Raw genomic sequence first — 17,717 nt, forward strand, 5'->3', positions numbered from 1 at the left:
CCTGGCAGTGCTGGGAATTGAACTAGGGTTCACAGCATACCATTCAGCTGCACTGACCCTTTTTTTTAATTTTGCGGGCAAGTGCTCTACTAACTTTTTTTACAAAGAATAATTGTTTTACAAGGTCAGACTTACAACCTTTGCTGACATACATTTTGTACACTACCGCAGAAATAATGTCTACAATGTTCAAATGTTGACAAATAGTGGCTAATTATAAATTTAATTAAGAAAGGAAACAAATAAAACTGAAAATGTCCAAATGAAAATGACGTGAAGACATCGCTGATAGTACAAATACAAAAGAAACATGCTCCTCTAGCAATGAAATTAAATTCATTTCGGGGTGACGCCTGATCACCACCCGACGTTCGATAAAACAATAGAGGCATCTATCGACCCATTCTCCAGACGTTGCCTTAAGACTGGGTGGTCTTCTCGAAAATAACTAAGGTTCCGTTAAGTGTGATCGATGTCTGTCTCGGCTTACTTCGTCACACTCCATCTGGCCGGCGGTGTCCGATGAAATTGTGTGAGGGGCGAAGCGTAACAAGAACGCCAATGTCTGTCTTGCCAAGCGCCACACCGGAGCCGTACCGCTACATGGTAAACGATGGTCATCAGTGTCCACTGTTGCACAGCTTAAACAAAGTGGAGTGTCTGCCAAATGAATCGCATGCCGCCGTTGATTCGTTGCGAACTTCCTATTTACCACCACATACCATGTTGAGCGTATTGACGTTGGGAGGTAAACGTTCCGTATAACGCGGCATATCTGTCGCCATTTCTTGTCTGGATACTTCGTTTCCAGGGTATTCCTGGGGCACCGGCGCTGTAATATTTGGTACACATCTCTCGTCGTCGGTAGTCGCGTTGTTGGGAAGGCTTCTCTGACACAGCTAAGCTCCAAAAAGAAAGACTTGAAATGTGACATCTTCGGTGAAATATGGCCCACATTGACTGGGAGCACCGTGGAAGTCGGCGCCAGTGCATCGGCCAACGCAACCGAAATTGACCGCGCCACTGTCGAAAAACCGTACTGACAAATAACGCCCGTGCCTTTTTGTATACGTTCACCAGACCAAGTCCATCCTCTCAAGGTGGTAACGTAAGCGTTGTGTATTGGATCTTAAACAGGTGTCCCACACTCACGTAAGTTCCGAAAGTTGCTTGCATCCGTGTTGCCACTGTGCGCTTTAAAAGCAGGACATGCGCTACGTGAGTGAGTTCAAACATGGTTCAAATGGCTCTGAGCACTATGGGACTTAACTGCTGTGGTCATCAGTCCCATAGAACTTAGAACTACTTAAACCTAACTAACCTAAGGACATCACACACATCCAAGCCCGAGGCAGGATTCGAACACTCGACCGTAGCAGTCACGCGGTTCCAGACTGTAGCGCCTAGAACCGCTCGGCCACTCCGGCGGGCCTTGAGTGAGTCTCGGTGCTAGGCACACGCTAACCTAGGTCACCCTGTGAATCATGTCCAACGCTCTTAATTTCTGTAACAGTACCACTGTCCGCATCAGCTTCAGTATGCATCGGTAGTTATCCGCTGCTGTCCGCTGCATATCCGTGTGGAACGTAACACCTAAACATTTTATGGTGTTAACTAATACGAGCCGGCCTTCCTCCCCCGGTAGTAATCCTCGATCGACATTCATGCAGCGTGATTTCTGTAGATTAAGCATGCTTCCCGGCGCCATCCCGTATCGCTGTATCCATGCCAACGCCGTACGTACTTCGTCGCCTGTCCGAGCCAGCAGCGTCACATCGTCAGAATAATCCTGGCAATGAAAGGTCAGCTGTGGCAACTGCACTCCCTCCAGCTATCTCTGGAGGCCATATAGGCAGGGTTCCAACACCATCGAATACAAAAATATCGAAAGGGGGTAACCTAGACGAACTGACCGTGAAATGACAATGTAGTCAGTGTCCCGCCCATTCACTGAGACCTTTGATTGCACGCCATGTTAACAGTTACTAGAATGAAGGGCTGTGGCATTTCCAATATGCCCATCATGGCGTGCAAAAAGATACGATCCACCCTGTGGAACGCATGCTCGAATTCAATAAAGACTAGTGCCCCGAGCAGTTGGCATGCCGCTGCCAATGCGACGATATCTCGGTAATCACCAAGCGCCGAGACATGTTTGATCTATGAGGAGTCTATCAGAAATTGAAGACTTCAGGCGAGCTCCAAGGATGCGCACGAAAATCATATAGTCGCAGTTCAGGAGAGTCAGTGGTCTATAATCTCCTGGCCTTCTGCCACCGCGTGGTTTGGGTATTGGGATGATGATACCCTCCGTGAATTCGACAGGTATCTCGGTCTACGGTAACAGGAGTTCGTTATACATCTGAATCCATGTCTGTCCCATGTATGCAAAGGCGCGGTAAAATTCAAGTGGGAAGCCGTTCAGTCCTGGGGACTTGTTCGGAGCTCCCCTGGCAATTGTGTCTGTCAGCTCATCCTCCGTTATCGCTGTGATGAAAGCCTCTGCTTCCAGTGGTGGTCCTCTATCTGGCATTTCGGAGATGACATCATGTAGTGTCTCGTGGTTCACTTGTACAGGTCCATATAACTGCCGGAAGTAGTCGGTAAACACCTGCGCAATATCACGTTGGATCACAACTTGCTGGCCAGTTTCAGAGATTAGTTCCCTAATCGATGTCCTTCGTCGTCGTTGGCGTTCACGTACTACGTGGTGCATTGAGGGGGCTTCGGCAGCGACTGTGTCCGTCAATCTCTCACGGACCATTATCCCTTCCACTCTTAGTCTCGTCAGCTGTGTTAACTTGGCTTTTATCCTGCGCATGGCGATGTGCCTTTCCGGCGATGGTTGTTGGGTCATCAGCTCCCTCAGGGCTGTAAAATAAAAATCCGCCGTCGCTCGATCCCACTGCAATTTGTCCTGCCCGAATCGTATCAACATTCTCCGTAACGTCGGTTTTGCGCATTTGATCCACCACTGGAGAACCGAGGTGCATACTCGTTGGCGCCGAACGCAGGTCTCCCAGACCTCCTCTATCGACCGGCGACATGCAGCGTCACGTAAAAGTGCACTATTCATTTTCCAGTGACCCTTACTCCGCCATATCGTCTGCCTCGTTAGTGAAATTGTACAGACGTACGCCATATGATCCGTAAAAGCCGCTGGCCAGATTTCGGCATCCAGTATCTCCATTCGTAGAGCGCTATCAAGTCTACTCGTCGAGTGTCCCGTTCCATACGTGTAACCCGTTCTATCGCCATGCTGCAGTTCCCAGGTATCCAGAAGCGCCATATCGGTAATCAAAGCGCGCAATTCCATGCATGGCACATAATGAGGTACTTGATACTTTCGGTCGACGACACAATTAAAGTCGCCACCCACCACATAATTGTCATAGCGTCCGGCGAACAACGGTGCTGTCTCTTCGCTGTAAAAGGTCGCCCTTTTTCTTCTTTTTATGGAGCCAGACGGCTCGTATTGTAAGTAGGCTGTTTATAGTAGCGTCGTGATAAAACCGTGTAGTTGTCACATAAACTAACCACTGTGTTGTCTGGTATCTCACAGAAAGTGCTTTAAATCCAGAATGTATTTTCAAGTAAACCAAAATGTTGCATTAGAATCTCATTAGCAGTACCAGTATATGTTCTAAGTATGTGAGCCTTATAGTCGTTACGTAATCGTGCAACTAACAAGCAAGAATGTACACACACAATAACACTGTGTCGTCTGTTCACTATAACAATGCATTCGTAATTTCTGTTTAAATAAGTTCTCTTGGTTCTTGACTGGATATTTAACTTCAAACATTGTTGCATGGTAACAGTTTCTAAAGCATACTAGTAACGTGAAGTGAAACGTTTTATGGCAAAGACAAAGTTAAAAAGCAGATTATCTTTCAATAAACGGTTTTACATGCGAAATGTGGTGTAAACCTTTACTCTTCCTAGTACGCAATTATCATGTGGTATACGTCGGATTCTGTAAGGTCCATTGTAAACTAGAAAGAATTTGTGACTCAAGTGTTTCTTCTTATGTGACAATGAATGAGCTTTAATGAGAACTTTCTGACCAATATACAATTTCTTTGCATTTGCTTTACGTGTAGTTTTCTCCTTTTGTCTGCTGCAGATTTTATATTTTTAAGAGCCAAATCAATTATGTCTTTGTGTCGAAGTTTACGTGTATTCGGGAAAGGTACAAGCTCTCTGATTCTGTTCGGTGGTTCTTCATTCTTCAGTACAAGAGTAGGTGGTAAAGCAATGAAACGTCCCCTTTGAACAATTATACAAGACTGTGCTTAAACTGACACAATATTTTTAGCGCAACGAAATCTGACTTTCAAAAATCCCTACAAAAGGATGGCCCTGACTAACATTAACCTATACCTTTCACAAATCACTTACCTCACCAAAAATTTTCGTTACTCGAACTACTGCAATACAGCGAGCGCCACTACTGCCAGCTAAATAAAAGATTCAAACTACGGAAGGCACTAACTACTGATAGGCATAGTTAGCAAATGAAAGATTTTAATAGAGAAAAAACAATGTACTTACCTTAATAGTCATAATATATATAGCAGTTCATGACAAATTACAAAAATCCGTCATCTCTCTCCACACATCCACCACTGCTGGCGGCTCACCTCCAACTGCGCAACGCTACGCGCTGTTCTACATGAGACACACGAAAGGTTTTTATGTTGGTAACGCCATGTAGCGCTCTATATGAAAATCACAGACTGTGCTGCGTGCAGTCTGTGGCTGGTTAGCATTGTTGGAACATTTGCTATTGTAGTGTTGGGCAGTTGACTGTTAACAACGCGTAGCGTTCCACAGTTGGAGGTGAGCCGCCAGCACTGTAGAGATGGGTCGAACTCGTTCATTCCCGTGAACTACTTCATTCATTTCACTTTTTGCCGTGAAGCGTTCAAATAAAGTAGTTCATTCATGAAGTACGGAAGCCTGGCGAAGTTGCCCATTTCGCCGCTCAGCCGCGGCTGCGTTCGCTTCACCTCGCTCGTACAATAAAGCTTCGTAATACTTCATAATTTTACCAGTAGATGGCCGAACTATGCAGTAACGTGCACGCAACGTTATACGCTCTTACAGCGTCTGAGTTAAATAGAGCATGGTCGAGGGGGACAAAGGAAAGATAAACAGAGGAGCCTGTCACATATAAAGAAGATATTACATTTAATCTTGCTCGACATTTTCTCATGAAGCGCCCAAAAAAGTCTTTATCTGCCAAATTAAACATTATTTGTTGTATCCATGGACTGAAAACTAGGGCTACCAACGAAATGCAGTCCAATTTTATGTTCCTTTTAAAACTTAATCCAAAATAGAATGAGTATGTTTACCATTGTCACAAAGTCTATATACCTACATTAAGTAATTATTCAGAAGTTTTCCTGTAGATTTTATTTTTGTTGAGAATAATAACCCTCCAGATTCAAAACGTAAACTGTCACCTGTAGTCATTGGTACGATTTCAGGTAAAATCCCTCTTTCAGTGTTATTAACAAACCTCTTATTTTCATGTTGGCTGTGCGTGCTCACACAGCCAGCCGCTTCGTTTGTATCTTTAATATTCATTTGTCTGCAAGCGCTGCCAACGGTAGGCTATCCGTAGACGCGAAGTTTTAGTGCACAAATAATCACGGGTAATGATGTCAGCACTGCAGGAAGCAGCTGACGCTGCATTCTCCTCGCCCCTCACCTCCCCAACCCCTCGTAAGCCTATCGTTCCCCACAAACACCGCGCGATTCGTCGACGGGCAGTGAAGGCAGGACTGAAGTGAAGGGAGGATGAGTGACGTAGCGCCGATGTAGAGGGAGAGGGAGAGGGGGAGAGAGTGAGTGAACTAGAAAAAAGTGTGGAGTGTGCTATCTGTGAAGAGTTTGAAGTACCAGTTCATTGAAATTGAGTGGTTAGTTCAAACTTCACTGGAGCGAAGCGTTCATTTGAACGACTCATTCACGAGCTCCCCATCACTACAGCAGTGATGGATGTGGAGAGTGAGAAGGCGGAGTTTTCAGGGCGGATGATCTGGACGTGTGTCCATCAGAGACAGTAAATTTGTAAGACTGGATGTCATGAACTGATATATATATATATATATATATATATATATATATATATATATATATATATAGTTAGTGACTTCAGTATTAGAATCTTTTATTTAGCTGCCAGTGTTGGCGCTCGCTGTATTGCAATAGTTCGAGTCACAAAGATTTTTGTGAGGTAAGTGATAAGTGATTCATGAAAGGTATAGGTTATTGTTAGTCAGGGCCATTCTTTTTTAGGGATTTTTGAAATTCAGATTGCGTTGCGCTAAAAATATTGTGTCAGTTTAGTGTTGATCAGAATAGGTAAAGAGCGAAATGTCTGAGTACGTTTAGTTTTGCTCAGCTGTTTGAAAATGAAATAATGTAAGAGGTTTATCAGCACAGTAATTCATAAATTTTTCTAAGGGGATGTTTCAGTATACATTGAAGACACGAGCGCCGTCGACAGTGATCGCTATTCCACGTGCCGAAGGGAGAGACATGAATTCCTCCACTCCTGTTCGTTCCCTGGTGGGGATCGCCACACCGTGTCCACTCTCATCGTGCACTGAATAATGTGCTTCGTAGCCGTAGAACTCCGGCGGCGATGTGAAAGGCACTTCTCGTAGCAGTACAATATCCACGTCCGCAGTGTGTAAAATATCTTTCGGCATTTGAATTTTAAGTGGTGTCCGAATGCCACTAATGTTTATCGTTGCAATGCGGTACGCCTGGCGCGTGTTCACCAGTTGGAGGAGGGGGGGGGGGGGTCATCAAGCGATGGTGTTGAAAACCGAACCGCTCTCGGCTATCGTCACCCCCGTCGCTTCTCACCACACCAAGTTGTTCAGCATTCCCTGGCCCCACCCGGCGCTTGGCCAGGAATATCCTCAATCGTCGCGTCCGTATCTTCATCCTGCTCCTGTTGGTCCATTTCTTGCGCCCAATCCCCCAACATATTTCCGGAGCTGGCCGAAAGATGGCAGGCAGCGGTGTAACCGCTCTGATGTTGGACTATTGTCATTTCCACTTCTGCCTTCCGATCGTCAGAAAGAGAATTCGTCGCTGTGCAATTCCTGCACCGTCATCTCGGTGTCCGTTGAATCCACTGGTCGCAGGTCGATACTGTCGTCGTAGTCCACTGTCCCCCTCAGGACTGTGGCTATCGTCAGCAGAAGTCAGTCCACGTTTCTGTCTTCTCTTCGGCGAATGCTGTTTCCGTTGCCTTGCTTCCGCGTCAGCTGTTTGGATTTTGTATCCTCCGTTTTGGTACTGTTCTATCACGATCTCGGTGGAAGCGCTGGCAGCCACCACGGTTGAGCCTGGAGCGACCGTCAGCTGCATCTCTTGTATGGGTTCCTGTGTCTGCTGTGGCTGAACCGGTGGTCGGAGTTCCAATCCGTTGGTGTCCATGTTCTCTATAGTGCGCAGCTGCTGGTGCCCATCAGAAATTTGCCTCACTTCTCCTCTCAGGGCCTCCACAAAGGTCAACGGTAATACAGTCATCTGTTGTGGCGCCCGAATGTCATCCCGCGGGGTTTGCACTAAACGTCGCTGGAGGCACTCCGAGCGGACGTGACCTTCTTCCCAGCACCCTGATCAAGTGCGAGGTTGCCCATCATAGATTATAATCGCTCGACAACCCCCTATATAGAATCAAGAGGGCACGTGCTTTCGCAGTTCTATCCGTATTTGTCTCATCCCATTTAGGACGGGATATGTGGTAAAACTCGCCCATGTTCCGACCACCTGGGATAGAACTGTACCGTATGGTCGAAAGGCGCCGATCACAAGTTCAGACGCGGCCTCAAACGGAAGTTCGAAGGCCCGTGTGGTGCGTATCCCCATTCCCGCGTGGTCGACTGTAACCGCACCAGCATTCCCGTTGGCATGAGAGAAACGATATCCGTACGGTGGTCGTTGTAGAAGTCTTTCACAAGCCGCCTCGTTAATAAGCTTAGCATAGACGACACTTGAAACGATCGATAAATGGATTCCCACCATTTCCCGTGGATCGATTTTAACTTCTTCTCTTATAAAACGTTCAGTCTCGTGTGCATTTGGTCGTGTATAGTCGTTCGCAAAACTGGACTTCAAAGTCGTTTTCCTGTACGAGTGTGCCTTTTTTGTTGAGGTTACTTTAATAGACAAGAGCGTTCGTCTTAATGTACGAAGCTTTTAATACCTCAATAAATGGTTGCCGGCCGCTGTGACCGAGCGGTTCTAGGCGCTTCAGTCCGGAACCGCGCTGCTGCTACGGTCGCAGGTTCGAATCCTGCCTCGGACGTGGATGGGTGTGATGTCCTTAGGTTAGTTAGGTTTAAATAGTCCTAAGTCTAGGGAACTGATGACCTCAGATGTTAAGTCCCATAGTGCTTAGAGCCATTTGAACCATTTTGTTTTTTCAATAAATGTCCGTCCCCTTAGCTGAGTTGTCAGCACATCTGACTGGCAGGCAGTGGGCCCAGGTTCGATTCTCGGTCGGGTCGGAGATTTTCTCCTCCTCTCGGGGAGTGGGTGTTGTGTTGTCCTCATCATTATCTCATAATCATCGTCACGCAAGTCGCCCAATGAGGTGTCTTCTGAAAATGGGTGGAGCTTCCCCAGAGGGCGACACCATGATATCAATACCATACGATTGTTTCATTTCTCGATATATGTACACTGAAGAGGATTAATTAACGAAATATTTGCTCTGGATTTGCATATATTGTAGTTCGTGTAGAAAACTGTTTTTATGAGAAGAATATATCATAGTTTTCACTATACTTGGAGACTGGAGTGGATGTGAGACAAAATATAGTTGAATTTTTAGGCATATCGAGACAACTTTACGAGAGAGGAATCTGATTTCATATTTTTGAACCATATATAAAAATCCTGCGCCGTTCAGTGGCGATTTAATGAATGCTGTGATGAAAGATATATCACAAGTTTATAATATTCGTTATGCCTGTTCTACGTGCCCTCTTACTTTTCACTTTGTGCACAGCTGAACCTGCAATCTAAAAATGGATGGTTCAAATGGCTCTGAGCACTACGGGACTTAACATCTGAGGTCATCAGTCCCCTAGAACTTAGAACTACTTAAACCTAACTAACTTAAGGACATCACACACATCCATGCCCGAGGCAGGATTCGGACCTGCTCCGTAGCGGTCGCGCGATTACAGACTGTAGCGCCTAAAACCTAAAACCGGCCGGCCTAAAAGTGGAAATTAATATTATTACTCAATGAAGAATTTGAAACACAGCAGACAACACAGAACAGATTCTTTGGTGTCTGAATTTTTATGTGGTGTATAACAAACTTGGTGGAGATAAAACGCAATAAGTAAAAATTATCAGTCGCCGACGACACCATGAAATTTCTTTAAAAATTTATGATTATTAGTTTTACTGATAGTTTCTCTATATTGATTTTACATTGGCAGTTGTTTTGCTTGGATGGTCTGAAGAGTTGTTTGAGAAATTGCATCTATTGCGACAGTGAATCGAAACAGAAGTTAATCTCACTGGGTGATTTACAAGGTGTACTGTGTCACCTAACCAAGAAAACCCGATTCTACCTAATTTTTATACTTCTTCACTTCTCTGGCATGAAATCTGACAAAACCTTGACTGCTTTCTGGTCGTATTAAAGGAAGTGTCTTTAAATCTGAAAAATATTTTTTTTCTTCTTCTCTTTTAGCTTATCTATGACAATGAATAACTGCTCTCTGGAAAACTGTTGATGGTGCTCTTGAAAGCTACTAAAAGGCGCGTCTCATTTACTGAACGACAAACTAACTTCAAGCTAACTCCGTGTGCAATGAGTACATATAATGCGCAATTGTGAAACTTTATGTAGTAAATGACAGACATTGGGAAATGGGTGACGACGTGGTAAATTACATTAACACTGATTCCTTTAAAAGGTGATTGGCAGATTTAGAAAAGTCACTTTACAAAAGAATACTTCATTATCATCAAGAAACCTGTTTGTTCAACAGTGTCATATTCAAAGAATTATTACAAAATATACATGTTCGTTGTAGTTTACAAAAGTTGTTCGTTGTAGTTTACAAAAGTTGCTTAACTGAGCACCTAATTAAGAAGATGGGGAAAGTTCTGTGTTGGGTACTAAATTGGCATAATGGTGTGTAGGCAGCAGATCTTGCGCAATTAAAGCAAAGAAAATTAATCATTACCTTATTATGAAGTCTTAATCATATCAATCAAAAATCTTTCTTTCTCGCAGTAAGCATATCAGAAACAGTATTATAAAATCAATTTCCTGAATAAACTAACTAATTTACCAATTTTTCCGACCCGCTACATCCACTGAGGCTCACTTCACGATTACACGATGAGTGTTCCTACTATTAGAATCCGTGAGAAGCGGCCGACAAAGAGATGTTATTACAGACGTGCAGCGTACGCGCCGTCTGAAAAACAAAGTAAGCGCGACTGCCGTCAGTGTATCCAAATTATAAAGGAAGCTGATAGTGAAAAAACATCAACACCCGTTTCTCAACCCTCTGCCACTCTGGCCAGAATTTTGCAGAGTAAGTTTTGTAGTTTTCCTCCTAAACTATGTGTCGTGCAGTGATATGGTTTTATAGATATCTACAGCCACTTTCTCGAAGTCCTTTTCAGTATCAGGAATCCGACTCTGGCATAACCTCCATTGATGTATTAGATAACAGTATCTCCAGTTCCAAAAGACCCTTAGTGACATGTCTACTGAAGCAACAATAATGATTGCCATTGTACCTGTTCGCACTTGTTCCCCTTTACATCCTTCCCTTTACATCCTTCTTTCCAAGTACATCTTTCTCATTTCCCAGTGTCTTTAGCTGATGGAGTCTCCTTAAATATCTCTCCCCCAGAATTCGCAATATCAAAAAATATCTGTTTTGTATACTTGTAAATTCTTTTTATATCTGCTATTATTATTATCATTTTTGTTACTATTACTATCATAATCATCATCGTCATTATAATTCGAAACAGCAGTTGTAGAAGTACCGCTGGTATTCACTTTATCAGCTTTCAGTCAGTACTATTTAATCACATTGTCTCTACATACACTCAAATCATTTTGATACTATCTGTCTTATTGAAATTATTGTTATTTCTTAGGTAACTATGATGTACTAAAGGTGTTTTAGCGAAACCCTGATGTAAGAGAGAACTGGAAGATAGGTAAATAAATGCGAATATTCTCTGTAAAATGCGTGGCGAGTAGAGTTAGTGGTACAGAAATAATAAATTATAATGTAATGCCTCATACCGAACTTTTACAGCATGAACAACAAACATATAATAAGTGATGAATTGTTTTCCTTTCGTTATTTTGTGGACTGTGACAGAAAGTTCAGAAAAATTTTCAAATTATATTTATAGTTTTCTGCAAGTCAAAAAAGGATCCCATTATCAAACACAGAATGAATATAACATAGGTATTTTACGCGCCTTCAGTTACACTGCCTCAAAACATATATATGGCGAAGAAAAATTCACGCACTCGGTCTTCGCAGCGTAATTCCTCACGTACTGGCAATACAAAAATGGCTGTTACAAAATTTCGTCCTGCCCATATTTCGGGCAGTAAATGGACGTTAAAGATTGGCAATCTGGCAACACTATAATCTCATATATGGTAACTCTGTCAGGAGATACAGCAGTGTTTTGTAGTTGGTGCAGTGGATAGCTTTTTGGGTTAGCATGCAAGAGGTCGAGGGTTCGAATCTGGCTAGTGCATTATTTGTTTTTATTGCTAAACATAGTCTGCGTGGTACGGTATCTGGTGTCTTAATTGCCATACAGCGATTACAGTGGCTCTTCTACAAAATATTTGCAGTTACGTATTACAAACGCAGAAATAGAAATACAATCGTTGTCACTGGTCAGCTTCTAAAGAAGCTTTCTGCACGCCGTGGAAGCGAATTGTTTCGCGCAACTGCATCTACTGGATTCCAGACCTGTTGTCTGTGTACCCTCCCCCAATGTGACCATCGAAATTATTCGTAAAGCGCGTTGCTAGCCCTACTGGGGACATAAGGACCTAACGAAATGTAATGGACGCGAACGTGGCATGAATGTTATTGTTGTGGTCTTCAGTCCTGAGACTGGTTTGATGCAGCTCTCCATGCTACTCTATCCTGTGCAAGCTTCTTCATCTCCCAGTACTTACTGCAACCTACACCCTTCTGAATCTGTTTAGTGTATTCATCTCTTGGTCTCCCTCTACGATTTTCACCTTCCACGCTGCCCTCCAATGCCAAATTTGTGATCCCTTGATGCCTCAAAACATGTCCTACCATCCGGTTCCTTCTTTTTGTCAAGTTGTGCCACAACCTCCTCTTCTCCCCAATTCTATTCAATACCTCCTCATTAGTTATGTGATCTACCCATCTAATCTTCCGCATTCTTCTGTAGCACCACATTTCGAAAGCTTCTATTCTCTTCTTGTCCAAACTATTTATCGTCCATGTTTCACTTCCATACATGGCTGCACTCCATATAAATAATTTCAGAAACGACTTCCTGACACTTAAATCTATACTCGATGTCAACAAATTTCTCTTCTTCAGAAACGTTTTCCTTGCCATTGCCAATCTACATTTTATATCCTCTCTACTTCGACCATCATCAGTTATTTTACTCCCTAAATAGCAAAACTCCTTTGCTACTTTAAGTATCTCATTTCCTAATCTAATTCCCTCAGCATCACCCGATTTAATTTGACTAACAGTTGCTATTAATCGATGAGAATGGTACAAGGAAAACAAGTTTGGAATCTAGTAGATACAGTAGTGCGAAACAATTCTTTAAAAGCAGATGAATGAAAACGATTGTTTTTTTCCTTTTCTGTGTTTGTAGTACCTAATTGCAAATACTTTATAGAGGACTGACAGTAATCGCTGTATATCATTTAAGAAGCCAGATACCGTACCACGCAGAGTAATTTTAAGAAATAAAGAAAAAGCAACCTTCAGCCGAAAATCGAATCCTCGACCTTCTGCATGCTAACCCAAAACGCTATCCACTGCACACTATGAGGTGACAAAAGTCATGGGATACCTTCTACTATCGCGTCAGACCCCCTTTTGCAGAGCGCAGTGCAGCAAGTCGACATGGCATGGACTCAGTAAGTCGTTGCAAGTCTCTTGTGGAAATACTGACCCATGCTGGCTCTACAGCCGGCTATAATTGCGAAAGCGACGCCAGTGCACGATTTTGTGCATGAACTGACCTTTCAAATATGTGCCATAAATGTTCAATGGGTAGCCAAATCATTCGCTCGAATCGTCCAGAATGTTCTTCAAACCAATCACAAACGGCCGGCCGGTGTGGCAGAGCGGTTCTAGGCGCTTCAGTCTGGAACTGCGCGACCGCTACGGTCGCAGGTTCGAATCCTGCCTCGGGTATGGATGTGTGTGATGTCCTTAGGTTAGTTAGGTTTAAGTAGTTCTAAGTTCTAGGGGACTGTTGACCTCAGATGTTAAGTCCCATAGTGCTCAGAGCCATTTGAACCATTTTCGAACCAATCACAAACAACTGTGGCCAGGCAACATGGCGCATTGTCATCCACAAAATATCCCTCGTTGTTTGGGAACGTGAAGTCCATGAACGGCTGCAGATGGTCTCCTAGTATCCAATGATCGGTTCGGTTGGAGCAGAGGACCCAGTCCACTCCATGTAAACACAGCCCACACCATTATGGAGCCTCCACCAGCTTACACAGTGCCTCGTTGACAACTTAGGTCAATGGCATCTTGGAGTCTGCGCCACACAGTAACCCTACAACGGCACTTACCAGCTGAAATTGGGACTCATCTGACCAGGCCACGGTCTTCAAGTAGTCTAGGATCTAACCGATATGATCACGAGCACAGGGGGAGGAGGGGGGGGGGGGCGCAGCAGGTAATGTCGTGCTGCTAGCAAAGGTACTCGCGTTGGTCGTCTGCTACCATAAGCTATCAACACCAAATTCCGCCATACTCTCCTAATGGGCTAGTACGTCCCAGATTGATTTGTGCGGTCTGTTACCAGAAACAAATCCAAGCAGATGCCGCTACTCTGATTCGTTAAGTGAAGGCCGTCGGCCATTATGCTGTAAACGGTGAGAGGTAATGCCTGAAATTTGGTTTGGTGTTCTCGGCGTACTCTTGACATTGTGGATCTCGAAATATTGAATTCCTTAAACATTTTCGAAATGGAATGTCCCATGCGTCTAGCTGCAGTTACCATTCCGCGTTCAGAGTCTGTTAATTCCCGTCGTGGAGCCATAATCACGTCGGAAACTTTTTCGCATGAATCACCTGAGAACAAATGACGATTCTACCAATGCACTTCCGTTTGATAGCTTGTCTACTAGATAGTACCACCATCCGTATATGTGCATATCGCTGGTCCATGACTTTTGTCACCTCAGTGTATATACACTGATTATCGACAACTTTATGACCACCTACCCAATAGCCGGTACGTCCACCTTTGGCCTGGATAACAGCGGCTACGTGTCGTGGCATAGAAGCAGAGGAACTGGTAGTTTGCTGGAAAGAGTTGGCACCACACCTGCACAAAGAAGTCACCTAATTCCTGTAAATGTCGGGGAGGGGGTCGATGAGCTCTAACGCTACATTCAGTCACATCCCATATGTGCTCGATCTGGTTCAGATCTGGCGAATTGTGGTGGGGGGGGGGGGGGGTGTAAGCACTTCAACTGGAACTCGCCACTGTGTTCTTTGAACCACTAACACATTCCTGGCCTTATGACATGGCGTATTATCTTGCTGAAAAAAGCCACTGCTGTAGGGAAACATGATCGTCATCAAGGGGTGTACGTGGTCTGCAAGCAGTGTACGATACTCACGGGCCGTCATGGTGCCTTGCATGAGCTCCACTGGATCCATGGATGCCCACGTGAATGTTCCTCAGAGCCGCCGGCTGCTTCCGTTCAAAGTCCAGGTTTGAAGGGGCTGTTCCACTGGAAGACGACGGATTCGCGCCCTCCCATGGGCATTATCAAGAAGGTATCGGGATTCATCAGACCACGCAACATTTTGCCACTGCGCCAACGACCAGTGCCGTCCGTCATGTGGCCATTTCAGTTGTAGTTGCCGATGTAATGATGTTAATATTGGCCCTTGCATGGGTCATCGGCTGCGGAGGCCCATCGTTGGGAGAGTTCAGTGCACTGTGTGTTCAGATACACTTGTACTCTGCCCAGCATTAAAGTCTGATGCAAGTTCCACCACAGATCGACGACCCTCTTGTTTCACCAATCTGCCCAGCCTACTCAAAACATGGCTCTGAGCACTATGGGACTTACCTTCTGAGGTCATCAGTCCCTTAGAACTCAGAACTACTTAAACCTAACTAACCTAAGGACATCACACACATCCATGCCCGAGGCAGGATTCGAACCTGCGACCGTAGCGGTCGCGCGGTTCCATACTGAAGCGCCAAGAACCGCTCGGCCACACGGACCGGCCCAGCCTACTCATCCGACATTTTTTACGAGGGGTGGCCGCCCAACCCCACGACCTTTAGACATGGTTTCAACCTCTTTTTCGCCACATGTTGAAGACACTCGCCAGAGGACACCTCGAACACCCGCGAAGTCGCGCAGTTTACGAAATACTCGTACCGAGCTTCTGGGCCATCACAGTCTGCCCGGTCAAACTCAGATGGCGAGCCTTCCCCATTCTACACACGAACAGCACGCTCACTGTTATTACATCACCGTGTGTGTGTCTGACTAGCAGTCATTCCTCGCCAGGTGACGCTGCTGTCGCCTGGATGGGTTCATATCGATAAAAGGTCGGTAGTCATAAAGTTATGGCTGATCAATGTGTGTATGTGTATATAACATGTGTAAATCAATGTGGATCACCTCTCATATAACATTCTTCTAGTCTTTTTCTGGAACATTCCTGAAATAGTGAAGTCTTGGGAACTACTTGTAGCTATATTTTCTTCTCCTCCTTTCTACTTTTCACTGTGGAATCGGAATAGGTAGCAGTTCCTGCAGGCACACTTTTTAATGAGATTTTTTGCTTCCTCGTTTGCATCTTCTGACATGAATCTGATAGTATTACACATAATCATGCATGCCTGTTTATGGAGAAGTTGTCCTGCACCTCTTGTGAAATGAGAGTGCAGTGCCATTTTAAGGAGAAAGCAACGAAAGCGCCCAAAGTGCACAGGTCGACAGGTGACAGTGCGCTGAGGCCGACGCCCCTTCGGAACGTACAGATGGACTCGCCCAATGTTCAGTACCAGAACGCCTTTTCTCTGCAGAAACCACGTTATTTTGTGTGAGCTTTGTCTCTACTCCTCTGAGATGCAGTAGCCAGTGCGTCGGGAACTCTAGAGATCGAATGTCTTGCCCACACTGCACTGACCAGTACCCGTTCACACGCCGTCCAAGTCTCGTGAAATGCCAACTATTAGACAACAAAAGCGATCTCTCCGGCAAACGCAGCAGCTATCTTTAATTCAGCTGTTCGTGAGTGCTTTCGCATGCCACCTGTCAACTGCTAGTTTGCGAGGCAACTGTCCGATGTAGAGGGCGCTTTTGTCCTCACCTTGGCCGGTAAGCGCTGCCCGTGGAGTCTTCTTCCGCGGCAGTTGGACTGGGCACAAACAGCAGGCCGACGTCTCCCACCATATACGGTTGCGATTGTGTCTGTGGCACTGAATGAGTTGCTACAGACGTCCATGTGTCGGTGATGCAATCATAGAATGTTATTTCTCGTTCTTGGCAGTTACAGGTACTGCGGGTCGGTTGTCGTTCGAAGTAACCTCGTTAAGTCAATGTCGTTTTCACCACAGTCACGAGTTAAACTGCACCCTCAAACAACGGTTCCTTGCCTTAATATCCTCTTAGTGTAATTTTGCTCATGTCTCTGGTGATATATTTGGTAACACGTACAATGAAACTGTTATTGTAACTCAGCTTGCACATAATGTTATTTTGCTGTCATGAAACGCAAGTCCTCTGCTGTGTTCTGTATTTTACATTTTACATCTTGCAAGATTAATTTTCATTTTCAAAATGGATTACTGCCATAGAGCTCGTTATCGGTAAATTGAAATATATTGGAAACCAAAACGCAATGCTGTTCAACCAAACTAATTGATTGTGGCGTCCCTCTTATTTCGGACAACAATTTTATTTGCCAGTTTTTACCTTTTTATTGGGACGCTGAAGTTAACAAGCACAGCTGGCTTTCTTGAGAAGCAATGCAGAGTGTTATAGCGACGAATAAGAAGTAGTTCCCGCACTCACAACACTCTGGTTGATACTGGCCGTGCAGTGTGACAGAGAAGTAAGCAAGTGGGTGAGGAACACAGAACAAGCCGGTAGAGTGAATCCTACTCGGAGATTCTAAACGCCGGGGACACATCAACTTTTAGGTGTGAATTTGGGACTTTTCTTTACAAATATTAATTACTAACTTAGCGCCCGTTGCTTCGTTTGCATAGGCTGTACGGTCTGCACAGATTATTATTGTTTTTCTTTGATCGAATTTTTATGTTGTTAATAACTTGCAATCCCTTCTAAAATGTTCACGCTAATTAAAAGCATAAAAGCATGGTCTTCTCCCGATGCGCTTCTGTCCAAAAAGCGACTCTGGTAGCTGGAGTCCAACGTTTTTATTAATCATACC

This window comes from Schistocerca americana, chromosome 5 (assembly GCF_021461395.2).
Source record: "Schistocerca americana isolate TAMUIC-IGC-003095 chromosome 5, iqSchAmer2.1, whole genome shotgun sequence".
Lineage (NCBI taxonomy): Eukaryota > Metazoa > Arthropoda > Insecta > Orthoptera > Acrididae > Schistocerca > Schistocerca americana.